Source organism: Staurois parvus, unplaced genomic scaffold (assembly GCF_062004578.1).
Source record: "Staurois parvus isolate SC_StPar_1 unplaced genomic scaffold, SC_StPar_1.0 ptg001130l, whole genome shotgun sequence".
NCBI classification, from domain to species: domain Eukaryota; kingdom Metazoa; phylum Chordata; class Amphibia; order Anura; family Ranidae; genus Staurois; species Staurois parvus.
Window position 1 is genome coordinate 2003508 of NW_028318926.1, and position 13218 is coordinate 2016725.

Below are 13218 nucleotides of genomic sequence, written 5' to 3' on the forward strand. Positions count from 1 at the left end.
CAGCCTTGCGTTGGTGGTATAGTGGTGAGCATAGCTGCCTTCCAAGCAGTTGACCCGGGTTCGATTCCCGGCCAACGCAGTCTTCTTCTTCTTTGCGCCCTTGACAAAAGAGCACAGGGCCAAAGCTCCTTCAACAAAGCTCCTAAGATGTCTTGCCTTAGTGACAACAGTGCAAATATTCCGCCGCATCCCAACAGGCTCCGGCCTCATGCTTTAACTCGCTCAAGGAGTACAGCATTATCCAGGGACAAGGTTCAGGCATTTCAAACACCGATTCACAAACAATCAACTCTGGCACACACAGCATTGCTAAGTAGCTGGCTACCATTCCAACACCCTCAAATGGCAAGATAACTGGCAGCATTTTGAAGAATGCTAAAGAATTTCTCAACGAGGAATGTAGACTGAAGTCGGAGACAGAAGAAACAAGCATGTCCCATGATGTCATAGGCCTTTTCACTTGGATACGCTTTGCGGAGGCTATTGACATTGTGGGAAACATCTGAAATAAGGGAAGACTCTTGACAGCCAAAAAGAACTAAAGCTTGACCAAGTGCATTCATTGCTGGCCCTTTGACTCAAGCAAGCCCATTTCAAGTACCCCAATGACTTTTACAGACAGAAACACGCCGCTGCCATGGGATCACTTGTATTTCCCATTGTAGCTAACCTGTGCATGGAGCAGCTGGACAAGAGAGACTTGAATTGTTCCATGGGGAAAAGACCAAGTCGTTTGTTAAGGCATGTGGATTATACTTGGCTGGAGAGTAGAGCATCAGAAACACAAGCTTTTAGTGAACGCATCAAGTCAGCGGACCAATACATCAAGTGTACACGGGAAGAGGCACTGAATAGCAAATGACCCCTTTTGGACGGCGTCTTACAAGGCAAGGAAGGGGCTGACTTGGGCAGGGAGGTCTCCAGGATACCTACCCACACAGACCACTATCTGCCTTTTGACTCACACCACCCACTGGAACACAAGCTGGGGGTTCTTAGGACTCTGCAATATATCCGGCTGACATGGTAGCAACAAAAAGAGTCTAAAGACAAAAGAACACAGATGTAACGCCACCCTTGCCAGGGACGCTGGCATGTTTGCCCCGGTTTCCCTTTACTTCGCCCCGCAGCCAGGCACAGTGTATTTCTTCAGCCACATACACACACGCGCAAACGCTCCTTGTCTTCAATGACCGCACTTGGGGATGTTTGTTTTTGGAGTTTTCTTGTAGAGCTGGGGATAGGGATGGGGAATTGTAGTGGGATACTGCAAAATTAGAACTTTTCACACTGAGGACATCTAGCTGATCTCTTAGTTAAGCGGTATTGACGTCCTGACCGGTTTCAGGCCCTCAGGTCGACCCACCTGGGGCCGCATAGCAGCCTGCTCCAGGCGAGGCAGCCTGCCTCCAGCCCAACTGTTCGGCCCTCTCCCAGGAAAGACGCTGAGCCCATGTGCTGGCAGAACATACATGCCACTCCCAGCATGCGACTGGAATGCCCCCCCTTGCAAATGGCCAGGGCTGTATCCATATTCATGCTGTTCGTTTGCCTAGCCCCCACCCATGTTCTGGAAAGCTCTCACAGCTTCCCGAAGGCGGGAAGAACTCTGACAAACTCAAACAACATCAGAGAATCATCAGCAGACCTGAGTAATCCATCGCAGCACTCTGTTAAGCAGAATACCACACTGAATTTACCTGACAGCCTCTCTGGTAAGCAGAGGCCAACTATACAAATCCTAGCACATGACTAGGAGGGTGCTACCGGGACATCTCAGGAGGGCTTTGAAAGCTTGTGGCTACCCAGACTGGGTCTTGGTTAAAACCTCCGCAAGCTCAGGAAAACAAACTGGGGAGAAGCAGAACACTTGGAGAAATATAGTCATCCCGTATGGAACTGGAGTGTCGGAAAAAGTCAGAAGGATCTTTAAGAAACATTGCATCCCTGTGTAGTTCAAGGCCAGCAATACACTGGGACACAAGCTTGTCCAGCCACACTATCTGTCTTCCACATTATTAACACCTCTCTCCAGGCGATTTGACAACAATTGACGCCTTTAGCCAGGTCAATCTAGGCACTATTAGCTATGCAGGCTTCCTGACACCCAACAAGGGGATGATGTAACTTGAAAAAGGGCGCCTCCACAATTCTCACACCTCCCCTCCTGTTCCTGGACAATCAACATCTACACATTCCATGGTAATTGGACTAAGGCCTCTTCAGGTGTGAATAGAAATGCTGGGGTTTGTTCCTGAGAGTCAGCGGAAGCGAAGAAGTGGCTTGACTAAACTAGGAAAGATCTTCAACATTCCAGAACAAGAGCAATTGAATGCGACATATTACTAGTCCGTTTTCAAGGAATGTGGTGAGCGAAGGCTCAATTGGCAGCCGTGTGAGGCTAGCCAAAGGAGATGCTTTGTCTTCCTAGGTGGGTGTCAGACTTGGCAGCGGTCCCGGCTAAGGTAATGAGAAAACGTGAGCGTCCCTGGGTGGGTTTGAACCACCAACCTTTCGGTTAACAGCCGAACGCGCTAACCGATTGCGCCACAGAGACATGGAGCGTGCTTGAACTGGCCCGAAGGAGAAATGAAAGATGAACTCAAGGTGCCTAAAAAGCTTCCCAATTGCACATTTGTAGAGATGAGGGATTGCCTTCTTTCTAAAAGGGAGAGACGCGGGCTAAAAAGCCCTTCCTTCGAGCCGGAATTGAACCAGCGACCTAAGGATTGCTACTTCATCTACTACAGTCCTCCGCTCTACCAGCTGAGCTATCGAAGGGAACTCAGATGGGTGTGGTAACACATGAGCCCTTGAATGCAAAGCCAGTGCTGAACACTTTGCATTTGACCTTCTAGGTTGAGGTATTGCTTGATGCCGCCTCGGCCGATAAGGGCAGATGCCTAGGCAGACGTTATGTGGGAGGCTACGGCTTGACGTATTGCAAAGAGAGAAAAGGGTTTGTAAAGAGCCAGCGCATTTTGTTGTGATCCTCCAAAGTACCGGCAAAAATGGTGATGTACCCTGTGCCTTGACAGCAAGTGAGCAGAATAGTACTTGGAAGCACATTGCGTTTAGCCAAAGGAATTGTGGCGAAAGCTAGGAAAGAGTGGTCAGAGCCTGCTAGCTGCAAGAGGCCTCAAAGCAGCAGAGTGTGGTATCCCGGCTAGCTCAGTCGGTAGAGCATGAGACTCTTAATCTCAGGGTCGTGGGTTCGAGCCCCACGTTGGGCGTGCCTTTTTTTGGCCGAGTCAAAGGCCTTTGCAAAAGGTGTCAGTATCTCCAGTTCCTTCAAGCGCACTGCACAATCACACCTTTACCATATCTACTGGCTTGGCTTCCTTTCTCTCCACCAATGGGGAAATATTTCTAGCTCATCTTCCTAGAGGTGACTTGGTACGCCAGCAAATGGACCTTGCGCAGCAGGGGGTCTGTGGAGTCAATGTCATGGATGGCCTTAGTTCTACACAGCCAGCAGCATGCTTGCTGCACAGCCTTGCGTTGGTGGTATAGTGGTGAGCATAGCTGCCTTCCAAGCAGTTGACCCGGGTTCGATTCCCGGCCAACGCAGTCTTCTTCTTCTTTGCGCCCTTGACAAAAGAGCACAGGGCCAAAGCTCCTTCAACAAAGCTCCTAAGATGTCTTGCCTTAGTGACAACAGTGCAAATATTCCGCCGCATCCCAACAGGCTCCGGCCTCATGCTTTAACTCGCTCAAGGAGTACAGCATTATCCAGGGACAAGGTTCAGGCATTTCAAACACCGATTCACAAACAATCAACTCTGGCACACACAGCATTGCTAAGTAGCTGGCTACCATTCCAACACCCTCAAATGGCAAGATAACTGGCAGCATTTTGAAGAATGCTAAAGAATTTCTCAACGAGGAATGTAGACTGAAGTCGGAGACAGAAGAAACAAGCATGTCCCATGATGTCATAGGCCTTTTCACTTGGATACGCTTTGCGGAGGCTATTGACATTGTGGGAAACATCTGAAATAAGGGAAGACTCTTGACAGCCAAAAAGAACTAAAGCTTGACCAAGTGCATTCATTGCTGGCCCTTTGACTCAAGCAAGCCCATTTCAAGTACCCCAATGACTTTTACAGACAGAAACACGCCGCTGCCATGGGATCACTTGTATTTCCCATTGTAGCTAACCTGTGCATGGAGCAGCTGGACAAGAGAGACTTGAATTGTTCCATGGGGAAAAGACCAAGTCGTTTGTTAAGGCATGTGGATTATACTTGGCTGGAGAGTAGAGCATCAGAAACACAAGCTTTTAGTGAACGCATCAAGTCAGCGGACCAATACATCAAGTCTACACGGGAAGAGGCACTGAATAGCAAATCACCCCTTTTGGACGGCGTCTTACAAGGCAAGGAAGGGGCTGACTTGGGCAGGGAGGTCTCCAGGATACCTACCCACACAGACCGCTATCTGCCTTTTGACTCACACCACCCACTGGAACACAAGCTGGGGGTTCTTAGGACTCTGCAATATATCCGGCTGACATGGTAGCAACAAAAAGAGTCTAAAGACAAAAGAACACAGATGTAACGCCACCCTTGCCAGGGACGCTGGCATGTTTGCCCCGGTTTCCCTTTACTTCGCCCCGCAGCCAGGCACAGTGTATTTCTTCAGCCACATACACACACGCGCAAACGCTCCTTGTCTTCAATGACCGCACTTGGGGATGTTTGTTTTTGGAGTTTTCTTGTAGAGCTGGGGATAGGGATGGGGAATTGTAGTGGGATACTGCAAAATTAGAACTTTTCACACTGAGGACATCTAGCTGATCTCTTAGTTAAGCGGTATTGACGTCCTGACCGGTTTCAGGCCCTCAGGTCGACCCACCTGGGGCCGCATAGCAGCCTGCTCCAGGCGAGGCAGCCTGCCTCCAGCCCAACTGTTCGGCCCTCTCCCAGGAAAGACGCTGAGCCCATGTGCTGGCAGAACATACATGCCACTCCCAGCATGCGACTGGAATGCCCCCCCTTGCAAATGGCCAGGGCTGTATCCATATTCATGCTGTTCGTTTGCCTAGCCCCCACCCATGTTCTGGAAAGCTCTCACAGCTTCCCGAAGGCGGGAAGAACTCTGACAAACTCAAACAACATCAGAGAATCATCAGCAGACCTGAGTAATCCATCGCAGCACTCTGTTAAGCAGAATACCACACTGAATTTACCTGACAGCCTCTCTGGTAAGCAGAGGCCAACTATACAAATCCTAGCACATGACTAGGAGGGTGCTACCGGGACATCTCAGGAGGGCTTTGAAAGCTTGTGGCTACCCAGACTGGGTCTTGGTTAAAACCTCCGCAAGCTCAGGAAAACAAACTGGGGAGAAGCAGAACACTTGGAGAAATATAGTCATCCCGTATGGAACTGGAGTGTCGGAAAAACTCAGAAGGATCTTTAAGAAACATTGCATCCCTGTGTAGTTCAAGGCCAGCAATACACTGGGACACAAGCTTGTCCAGCCACACTATCTGTCTTCCACATTATTAACACCTCTCTCCAGGCCATTTGACAACAATTGACGCCTTTAGCCAGGTCAATCTAGGCACTATTAGCTATGCAGGCTTCCTGACACCCAACAAGGGGATGATGTAACTTGAAAAAGGGCGCCTCCACAATTCTCACACCTCCCCTCCTGTTCCTGGACAATCAACATCTACACATTCCATGGTAATTGGACTAAGGCCTCTTCAGGTGTGAATAGAAATGCTGGGGTTTGTTCCTGAGAGTCAGCGGAAGCGAAGAAGTGGCTTGACTAAACTAGGAAAGATCTTCAACATTCCAGAACAAGAGCAATTGAATGCGACATATTACTAGTCCGTTTTCAAGGAATGTGGTGAGCGAAGGCTCAATTGGCAGCCGTGTGAGGCGAGCCAAAGGAGATGCTTTGTCTTCCTAGGTGGGTGTCAGACTTGGCAGCGGTCCCGGCTAAGGTAATGAGAAAACGTGAGCGTCCCTGGGTGGGCTCGAACCACCAACCTTTCGGTTAACAGCCGAACGCGCTAACCGATTGCGCCACAGAGACCACACATGGAGCGTGCTTGAACTGGCCCGAAGGAGAAATGAAAGATCAACTCAAGGTGCCTAAAAAGCTTCCCAATTGCACATTTGTAGAGATGAGGGATTGCCTTCTTTCTAAAAGGGAGAGACGCGGGCTAAAAAGCCCTTCCTTCGAGCCGGAATTGAACCAGCGACCTAAGGATTGCTACTTCATCTACTACAGTCCTCCGCTCTACCAGCTGAGCTATCGAAGGGAACTCAGATGGGTGTGGTAACACATGAGCCCTTGAATGCAAAGCCAGTGCTGAACACTTTGCATTTGACCTTCTAGGTTGAGGTATTGCTTGATGCCGCCTCGGCCGATAAGGGCAGATGCCTAGGCAGACGTTATGTGGGAGGCTACGGCTTGACGTATTGCAAAGAGAGAAAAGGGTTTGTAAAGAGCCAGCGCATTTTGTTGTGATCCTCCAAAGTCCCGGCAAAAATGGTGATGTACCCTGTGCCTTGACAGCAAGTGAGCAGAATAGTACTTGGAAGCACATTGAGTTTAGCCAAAGGAATTGTGGCGAAAGCTAGGAAAGAGTGGTCAGAGCCTGCTAGCTGCAAGAGGCCTCAAAGCAGCAGAGTGTGGTAGCCCGGCTAGCTCAGTCGGTAGAGCATGAGACTCTTAATCTCAGGGTCGTGGGTTCGAGCCCCACGTTGGGCGTGCCTTTTTTTGGCCGAGTCAAAGGCCTTTGCAAAAGGTGTCAGTATCTCCAGTTCCTTCAAGCGCACTGCACAATCACACCTTTACCATATCTACTGGCTTGGCTTCCTTTCTCTCCACCAATGGGGAAATATTTCTAGCTCATCTTCCTAGAGGTCACTTGGTACGCCAGCAAATGGACCTTGCGCAGCAGGGGGTCTGTGGAGTCAATGTCATGGATGGCCTTAGTTCTACACAGCCAGCAGCATGCTTGCTGCACAGCCTTGCGTTGGTGGTATAGTGGTGAGCATAGCTGCCTTCCAAGCAGTTGACCCGGGTTCGATTCCCGGCCAACGCAGTCTTCTTCTTCTTTGCGCCCTTGACAAAAGAGCACAGGGCCAAAGCTCCTTCAACAAAGCTCCTAAGATGTCTTGCCTTAGTGACAACAGTGCAAATATTCCGCCGCATCCCAACAGGCTCCGGCCTCATGCTTTAACTCGCTCAAGGAGTACAGCATTATCCAGGGACAAGGTTCAGGCATTTCAAACACCGATTCACAAACAATCAACTCTGGCACACACAGCATTGCTAAGTAGCTGGCTACCATTCCAACACCCTCAAATGGCAAGATAACTGGCAGCATTTTGAAGAATGCTAAAGAATTTCTCAACGAGGAATGTAGACTGAAGTCGGAGACAGAAGAAACAAGCATGTCCCATGATGTCATAGGCCTTTTCACTTGGATACGCTTTGCGGAGGCTATTGACATTGTGGGAAACATCTGAAATAAGGGAAGACTCTTGACAGCCAAAAAGAACTAAAGCTTGACCAAGTGCATTCATTGCTGGCCCTTTGACTCAAGCAAGCCCATTTCAAGTACCCCAATGACTTTTACAGACAGAAACACGCCGCTGCCATGGGATCACTTGTATTTCCCATTGTAGCTAACCTGTGCATGGAGCAGCTGGACAAGAGAGACTTGAATTGTTCCATGGGGAAAAGACCAAGTCGTTTGTTAAGGCATGTGGATTATACTTGGCTGGAGAGTAGAGCATCAGAAACACAAGCTTTTAGTGAACGCATCAAGTCAGCGGACCAATACATCAAGTGTACACGGGAAGAGGCACTGAATAGCAAATGACCCCTTTTGGACGGCGTCTTACAAGGCAAGGAAGGGGCTGACTTGGGCAGGGAGGTCTCCAGGATACCTACCCACACAGACCGCTATCTGCCTTTTGACTCACACCACCCACTGGAACACAAGCTGGGGGTTCTTAGGACTCTGCAATATATCCGGCTGACATGGTAGCAACAAAAAGAGTCTAAAGACAAAAGAACACAGATGTAACGCCACCCTTGCCAGGGACGCTGGCATGTTTGCCCCGGTTTCCCTTTACTTCGCCCCGCAGCCAGGCACAGTGTATTTCTTCAGCCACATACACACACGCGCAAACGCTCCTTGTCTTCAATGACCGCACTTGGGGATGTTTGTTTTTGGAGTTTTCTTGTAGAGCTGGGGATAGGGATGGGGAATTGTAGTGGGATACTGCAAAATTAGAACTTTTCACACTGAGGACATCTAGCTGATCTCTTAGTTAAGCGGTATTGACGTCCTGACCGGTTTCAGGCCCTCAGGTCGACCCACCTGGGGCCGCATAGCAGCCTGCTCCAGGCGAGGCAGCCTGCCTCCAGCCCAACTGTTCGGCCCTCTCCCAGGAAAGACGCTGAGCCCATGTGCTGGCAGAACATACATGCCACTCCCAGCATGCGACTGGAATGCCCCCCCTTGCAAATGGCCAGGGCTGTATCCATATTCATGCTGTTCGTTTGCCTAGCCCCCACCCATGTTCTGGAAAGCTCTCACAGCTTCCCGAAGGCGGGAAGAACTCTGACAAACTCAAACAACATCAGAGAATCATCAGCAGACCTGAGTAATCCATCGCAGCACTCTGTTAAGCAGAATACCACACTGAATTTACCTGACAGCCTCTCTGGTAAGCAGAGGCCAACTATACAAATCCTAGCACATGACTAGGAGGGTGCTACCGGGACATCTCAGGAGGGCTTTGAAAGCTTGTGGCTACCCAGACTGGGTCTTGGTTAAAACCTCCGCAAGCTCAGGAAAACAAACTGGGGAGAAGCAGAACACTTGGAGAAATATAGTCATCCCGTATGGAACTGGAGTGTCGGAAAAACTCAGAAGGATCTTTAAGAAACATTGCATCCCTGTGTAGTTCAAGGCCAGCAATACACTGGGACACAAGCTTGTCCAGCCACACTATCTGTCTTCCACATTATTAACACCTCTCTCCAGGCGATTTGACAACAATTGACGCCTTTAGCCAGGTCAATCTAGGCACTATTAGCTATGCAGGCTTCCTGACACCCAACAAGGGGATGATGTAACTTGAAAAAGGGCGCCTCCACAATTCTCACACCTCCCCTCCTGTTCCTGGACAATCAACATCTACACATTCCATGGTAATTGGACTAAGGCCTCTTCAGGTGTGAATAGAAATGCTGGGGTTTGTTCCTGAGAGTCAGCGGAAGCGAAGAAGTGGCTTGACTAAACTAGGAAAGATCTTCAACATTCCAGAACAAGAGCAATTGAATGCGACATATTACTAGTCCGTTTTCAAGGAATGTGGTGAGCGAAGGCTCAATTGGCAGCCGTGTGAGGCGAGCCAAAGGAGATGCTTTGTCTTCCTAGGTGGGTGTCAGACTTGGCAGCGGTCCCGGCTAAGGTAATGAGAAAACGTGAGCGTCCCTGGGTGGGCTCGAACCACCAACCTTTCGGCTAACAGCCGAACGCGCTAACCGATTGCACCACAGAGACCACACATGGAGCGTGCTTGAACTGGCCCGAAGGAGAAATGAAAGATCAACTCAAGGTGCCTAAAAAGCTTCCCAATTGCACATTTGTAGAGATGAGGGATTGCCTTCTTTCTAAAAGGGAGAGACGCGGGCTAAAAAGCCCTTCCTTCGAGCCGGAATTGAACCAGCGACCTAAGGATTGCTACTTCATCTACTACAGTCCTCCGCTCTACCAGCTGAGCTATCGAAGGGAACTCAGATGGGTGTGGTAACACATGAGCCCTTGAATGCAAAGCCAGTGCTGAACACTTTGCATTTGACCTTCTAGGTTGAGGTATTGCTTGATGCCGCCTCGGCCGATAAGGGCAGATGCCTAGGCAGACGTTATGTGGGAGGCTACGGCTTGACGTATTGCAAAGAGAGAAAAGGGTTTGTAAAGAGCCAGCGCATTTTGTTGTGATCCTCCAAAGTCCCGGCAAAAATGGTGATGTACCCTGTGCCTTGACAGCAAGTGAGCAGAATAGTACTTGGAAGCACATTGAGTTTAGCCAAAGGAATTGTGGCGAAAGCTAGGAAAGAGTGGTCAGAGCCTGCTAGCTGCAAGAGGCCTCAAAGCAGCAGAGTGTGGTAGCCCGGCTAGCTCAGTCGGTAGAGCATGAGACTCTTAATCTCAGGGTCGTGGGTTCGAGCCCCACGTTGGGCGTGCCCTTTTTTTTGGCCGAGTCAAAGGCCTTTGCAAAAGGTGTCAGTATCTCCAGTTCCTTCAAGCGCACTGCACAATCACACCTTTACCATATCTACTGGCTTGGCTTCCTTTCTCTCCACCAATGGGGAAATATTTCTAGCTCATCTTCCTAGAGGTCACTTGGTACGCCAGCAAATAGACCTTGCGCAGCAGGGGGTCTGTGGAGTCAATGTCATGGATGGCCTTAGTTCTACACAGCCAGCAGCATGCTTGCTGCACAGCCTTGCGTTGGTGGTATAGTGGTGAGCATAGCTGCCTTCCAAGCAGTTGACCCGGGTTCGATTCCCGGCCAACGCAGTCTTCTTCTTCTTTGCGCCCTTGACAAAAGAGCACAGGGCCAAAGCTCCTTCAACAAAGCTCCTAAGATGTCTTGCCTTAGTGACAACAGTGCAAATATTCCGCCGCATCCCAACAGGCTCCGGCCTCATGCTTTAACTCGCTCAAGGAGTACAGCATTATCCAGGGACAAGGTTCAGGCATTTCAAACACCGATTCACAAACAATCAACTCTGGCACACACAGCATTGCTAAGTAGCTGGCTACCATTCCAACACCCTCAAATGGCAAGATAACTGGCAGCATTTTGAAGAATGCTAAAGAATTTCTCAACGAGGAATGTAGACTGAAGTCGGAGACAGAAGAAACAAGCATGTCCCATGATGTCATAGGCCTTTTCACTTGGATACGCTTTGCGGAGGCTATTGACATTGTGGGAAACATCTGAAATAAGGGAAGACTCTTGACAGCCAAAAAGAACTAAAGCTTGACCAAGTGCATTCATTGCTGGCCCTTTGACTCAAGCAAGCCCATTTCAAGTACCCCAATGACTTTTACAGACAGAAACACGCCGCTGCCATGGGATCACTTGTATTTCCCATTGTAGCTAACCTGTGCATGGAGCAGCTGGACAAGAGAGACTTGAATTGTTCCATGGGGAAAAGACCAAGTCGTTTGTTAAGGCATGTGGATAATACTTGGCTGGAGAGTAGAGCATCAGAAACACAAGCTTTTAGTGAACGCATCAAGTCAGCGGACCAATACATCAAGTGTACACGGGAAGAGGCACTGAATAGCAAATGACCCCTTTTGGACGGCGTCTTACAAGGCAAGGAAGGGGCTGACTTGGGCAGGGAGGTCTCCAGGATACCTACCCACACAGACCGCTATCTGCCTTTTGACTCAGAAGGATCTTTAAGAAACATTGCATCCCTGTGTAGTTCAAGGCCAGCAATACACTGGGACACAAGCTTGTCCAGCCACACTATCTGTCTTCCACATTATTAACACCTCTCTCCAGGCGATTTGACAACAATTGACGCCTTTAGCCAGGTCAATCTAGGCACTATTAGCTATGCAGGCTTCCTGACACCCAACAAGGGGATGATGTAACTTGAAAAAGGGCGCCTCCACAATTCTCACACCTCCCCTCCTGTTCCTGGACAATCAACATCTACACATTCCATGGTAATTGGACTAAGGCCTCTTCAGGTGTGAATAGAAATGCTGGGGTTTGTTCCTGAGAGTCAGCGGAAGCGAAGAAGTGGCTTGACTAAACTAGGAAAGATCTTCAACATTCCAGAACAAGAGCAATTGAATGCGACATATTACTAGTCCGTTTTCAAGGAATGTGGTGAGCGAAGGCTCAATTGGCAGCCGTGTGAGGCGAGCCAAAGGAGATGCTTTGTCTTCCTAGGTGGGTGTCAGACTTGGCAGCGGTCCCGGCTAAGGTAATGAGAAAACGTGAGCGTCCCTGGGTGGGCTCGAACCACCAACCTTTCGGTTAACAGCCGAACGCGCTAACCGATTGCGCCACAGAGACCACACATGGAGCGTGCTTGAACTGGCCCGAAGGAGAAATGAAAGATCAACTCAAGGTGCCTAAAAAGCTTCCCAATTGCACATTTGTAGAGATGAGGGATTGCCTTCTTTCTAAAAGGGAGAGACGCGGGCTAAAAAGCCCTTCCTTCGAGCCGGAATTGAACCAGCGACCTAAGGATTGCTACTTCATCTACTACAGTCCTCCGCTCTACCAGCTGAGCTATCGAAGGGAACTCAGATGGGTGTGGTAACACATGAGCCCTTGAATGCAAAGCCAGTGCTGAACACTTTGCATTTGACCTTCTAGGTTGAGGTATTGCTTGATGCCGCCTCGGCCGATAAGGGCAGATGCCTAGGCAGACGTTATGTGGGAGGCTACGGCTTGACGTATTGCAAAGAGAGAAAAGGGTTTGTAAAGAGCCAGCGCATTTTGTTGTGATCCTCCAAAGTCCCGGCAAAAATGGTGATGTACCCTGTGCCTTGACAGCAAGTGAGCAGAATAGTACTTGGAAGCACATTGAGTTTAGCCAAAGGAATTGTGGCGAAAGCTAGGAAAGAGTGGTCAGAGCCTGCTAGCTGCAAGAGGCCTCAAAGCAGCAGAGTGTGGTAGCCCGGCTAGCTCAGTCGGTAGAGCATGAGACTCTTAATCTCAGGGTCGTGGGTTCGAGCCCCACGTTGGGCGTGCCTTTTTTTGGCCGAGTCAAAGGCCTTTGCAAAAGGTGTCAGTATCTCCAGTTCCTTCAAGCGCACTGCACAATCACACCTTTACCATATCTACTGGCTTGGCTTCCTTTCTCTCCACCAATGGGGAAATATTTCTAGCTCATCTTCCTAGAGGTCACTTGGTACGCCAGCAAATGGACCTTGCGCAGCAGGGGGTCTGTGGAGTCAATGTCATGGATGGCCTTAGTTCTACACAGCCAGCAGCATGCTTGCTGCACAGCCTTGCGTTGGTGGTATAGTGGTGAGCATAGCTGCCTTCCAAGCAGTTGACCCGGGTTCGATTCCCGGCCAACGCAGTCTTCTTCTTCTTTGCGCCCTTGACAAAAGAGCACAGGGCCAATGCTCCTTCAACAAAGCTCCTAAGATGTCTTGCCTTAGTGACAACAGTGCAAATATTCCGCCGCATCCCA

General features: G+C 49.6%; 15 non-coding genes across 15 annotated transcripts; 8 read left to right on the top strand and 7 right to left on the bottom strand.

Moving 5' to 3' along the window:
- The first annotated feature begins 7 nt into the window (after positions 1–7).
- On the top strand, positions 8–79 carry TRNAG-UCC (transfer RNA glycine (anticodon UCC)). The gene has a single exon. It is a non-coding gene; the product is annotated as a tRNA-Gly (tRNA).
- Positions 80–2483: 2404 nt separating this feature from the next.
- Positions 2484–2557, bottom strand: TRNAN-GUU (transfer RNA asparagine (anticodon GUU)). Its single transcript has one exon. It is a non-coding gene; the product is annotated as a tRNA-Asn (tRNA).
- Positions 2558–2694: 137 nt separating this feature from the next.
- Positions 2695–2781, bottom strand: TRNAY-GUA (transfer RNA tyrosine (anticodon GUA)). The gene is given in 2 exon segments: positions 2695–2730; positions 2745–2781. It is a non-coding gene; the product is annotated as a tRNA-Tyr (tRNA).
- A 717-nt stretch (positions 2782–3498) lies between these two features.
- Positions 3499–3570, top strand: TRNAG-UCC (transfer RNA glycine (anticodon UCC)). Its single transcript has one exon. It is a non-coding gene; the product is annotated as a tRNA-Gly (tRNA).
- Positions 3571–5974: 2404 nt separating this feature from the next.
- On the bottom strand, positions 5975–6048 carry TRNAN-GUU (transfer RNA asparagine (anticodon GUU)). The gene has a single exon. It is a non-coding gene; the product is annotated as a tRNA-Asn (tRNA).
- A 142-nt stretch (positions 6049–6190) lies between these two features.
- TRNAY-GUA (transfer RNA tyrosine (anticodon GUA)) lies at positions 6191–6277 on the bottom strand. Its single transcript is given in 2 exon segments — positions 6191–6226; positions 6241–6277. It is a non-coding gene; the product is annotated as a tRNA-Tyr (tRNA).
- A 379-nt stretch (positions 6278–6656) lies between these two features.
- Positions 6657–6729, top strand: TRNAK-CUU (transfer RNA lysine (anticodon CUU)). Its single transcript has one exon. It is a non-coding gene; the product is annotated as a tRNA-Lys (tRNA).
- A 265-nt stretch (positions 6730–6994) lies between these two features.
- On the top strand, positions 6995–7066 carry TRNAG-UCC (transfer RNA glycine (anticodon UCC)). Its single transcript has one exon. It is a non-coding gene; the product is annotated as a tRNA-Gly (tRNA).
- A 2620-nt stretch (positions 7067–9686) lies between these two features.
- On the bottom strand, positions 9687–9773 carry TRNAY-GUA (transfer RNA tyrosine (anticodon GUA)). Its single transcript is given in 2 exon segments — positions 9687–9722; positions 9737–9773. It is a non-coding gene; the product is annotated as a tRNA-Tyr (tRNA).
- A 379-nt stretch (positions 9774–10152) lies between these two features.
- TRNAK-CUU (transfer RNA lysine (anticodon CUU)) lies at positions 10153–10225 on the top strand. The gene has a single exon. It is a non-coding gene; the product is annotated as a tRNA-Lys (tRNA).
- Positions 10226–10492: 267 nt separating this feature from the next.
- Positions 10493–10564, top strand: TRNAG-UCC (transfer RNA glycine (anticodon UCC)). The gene has a single exon. It is a non-coding gene; the product is annotated as a tRNA-Gly (tRNA).
- A 1448-nt stretch (positions 10565–12012) lies between these two features.
- On the bottom strand, positions 12013–12086 carry TRNAN-GUU (transfer RNA asparagine (anticodon GUU)). Its single transcript has one exon. It is a non-coding gene; the product is annotated as a tRNA-Asn (tRNA).
- Positions 12087–12228: 142 nt separating this feature from the next.
- Positions 12229–12315, bottom strand: TRNAY-GUA (transfer RNA tyrosine (anticodon GUA)). The gene is given in 2 exon segments: positions 12229–12264; positions 12279–12315. It is a non-coding gene; the product is annotated as a tRNA-Tyr (tRNA).
- A 379-nt stretch (positions 12316–12694) lies between these two features.
- Positions 12695–12767, top strand: TRNAK-CUU (transfer RNA lysine (anticodon CUU)). The gene has a single exon. It is a non-coding gene; the product is annotated as a tRNA-Lys (tRNA).
- Positions 12768–13032: 265 nt separating this feature from the next.
- Positions 13033–13104, top strand: TRNAG-UCC (transfer RNA glycine (anticodon UCC)). Its single transcript has one exon. It is a non-coding gene; the product is annotated as a tRNA-Gly (tRNA).
- The last annotated feature ends 114 nt before the right edge of the window (positions 13105–13218 follow it).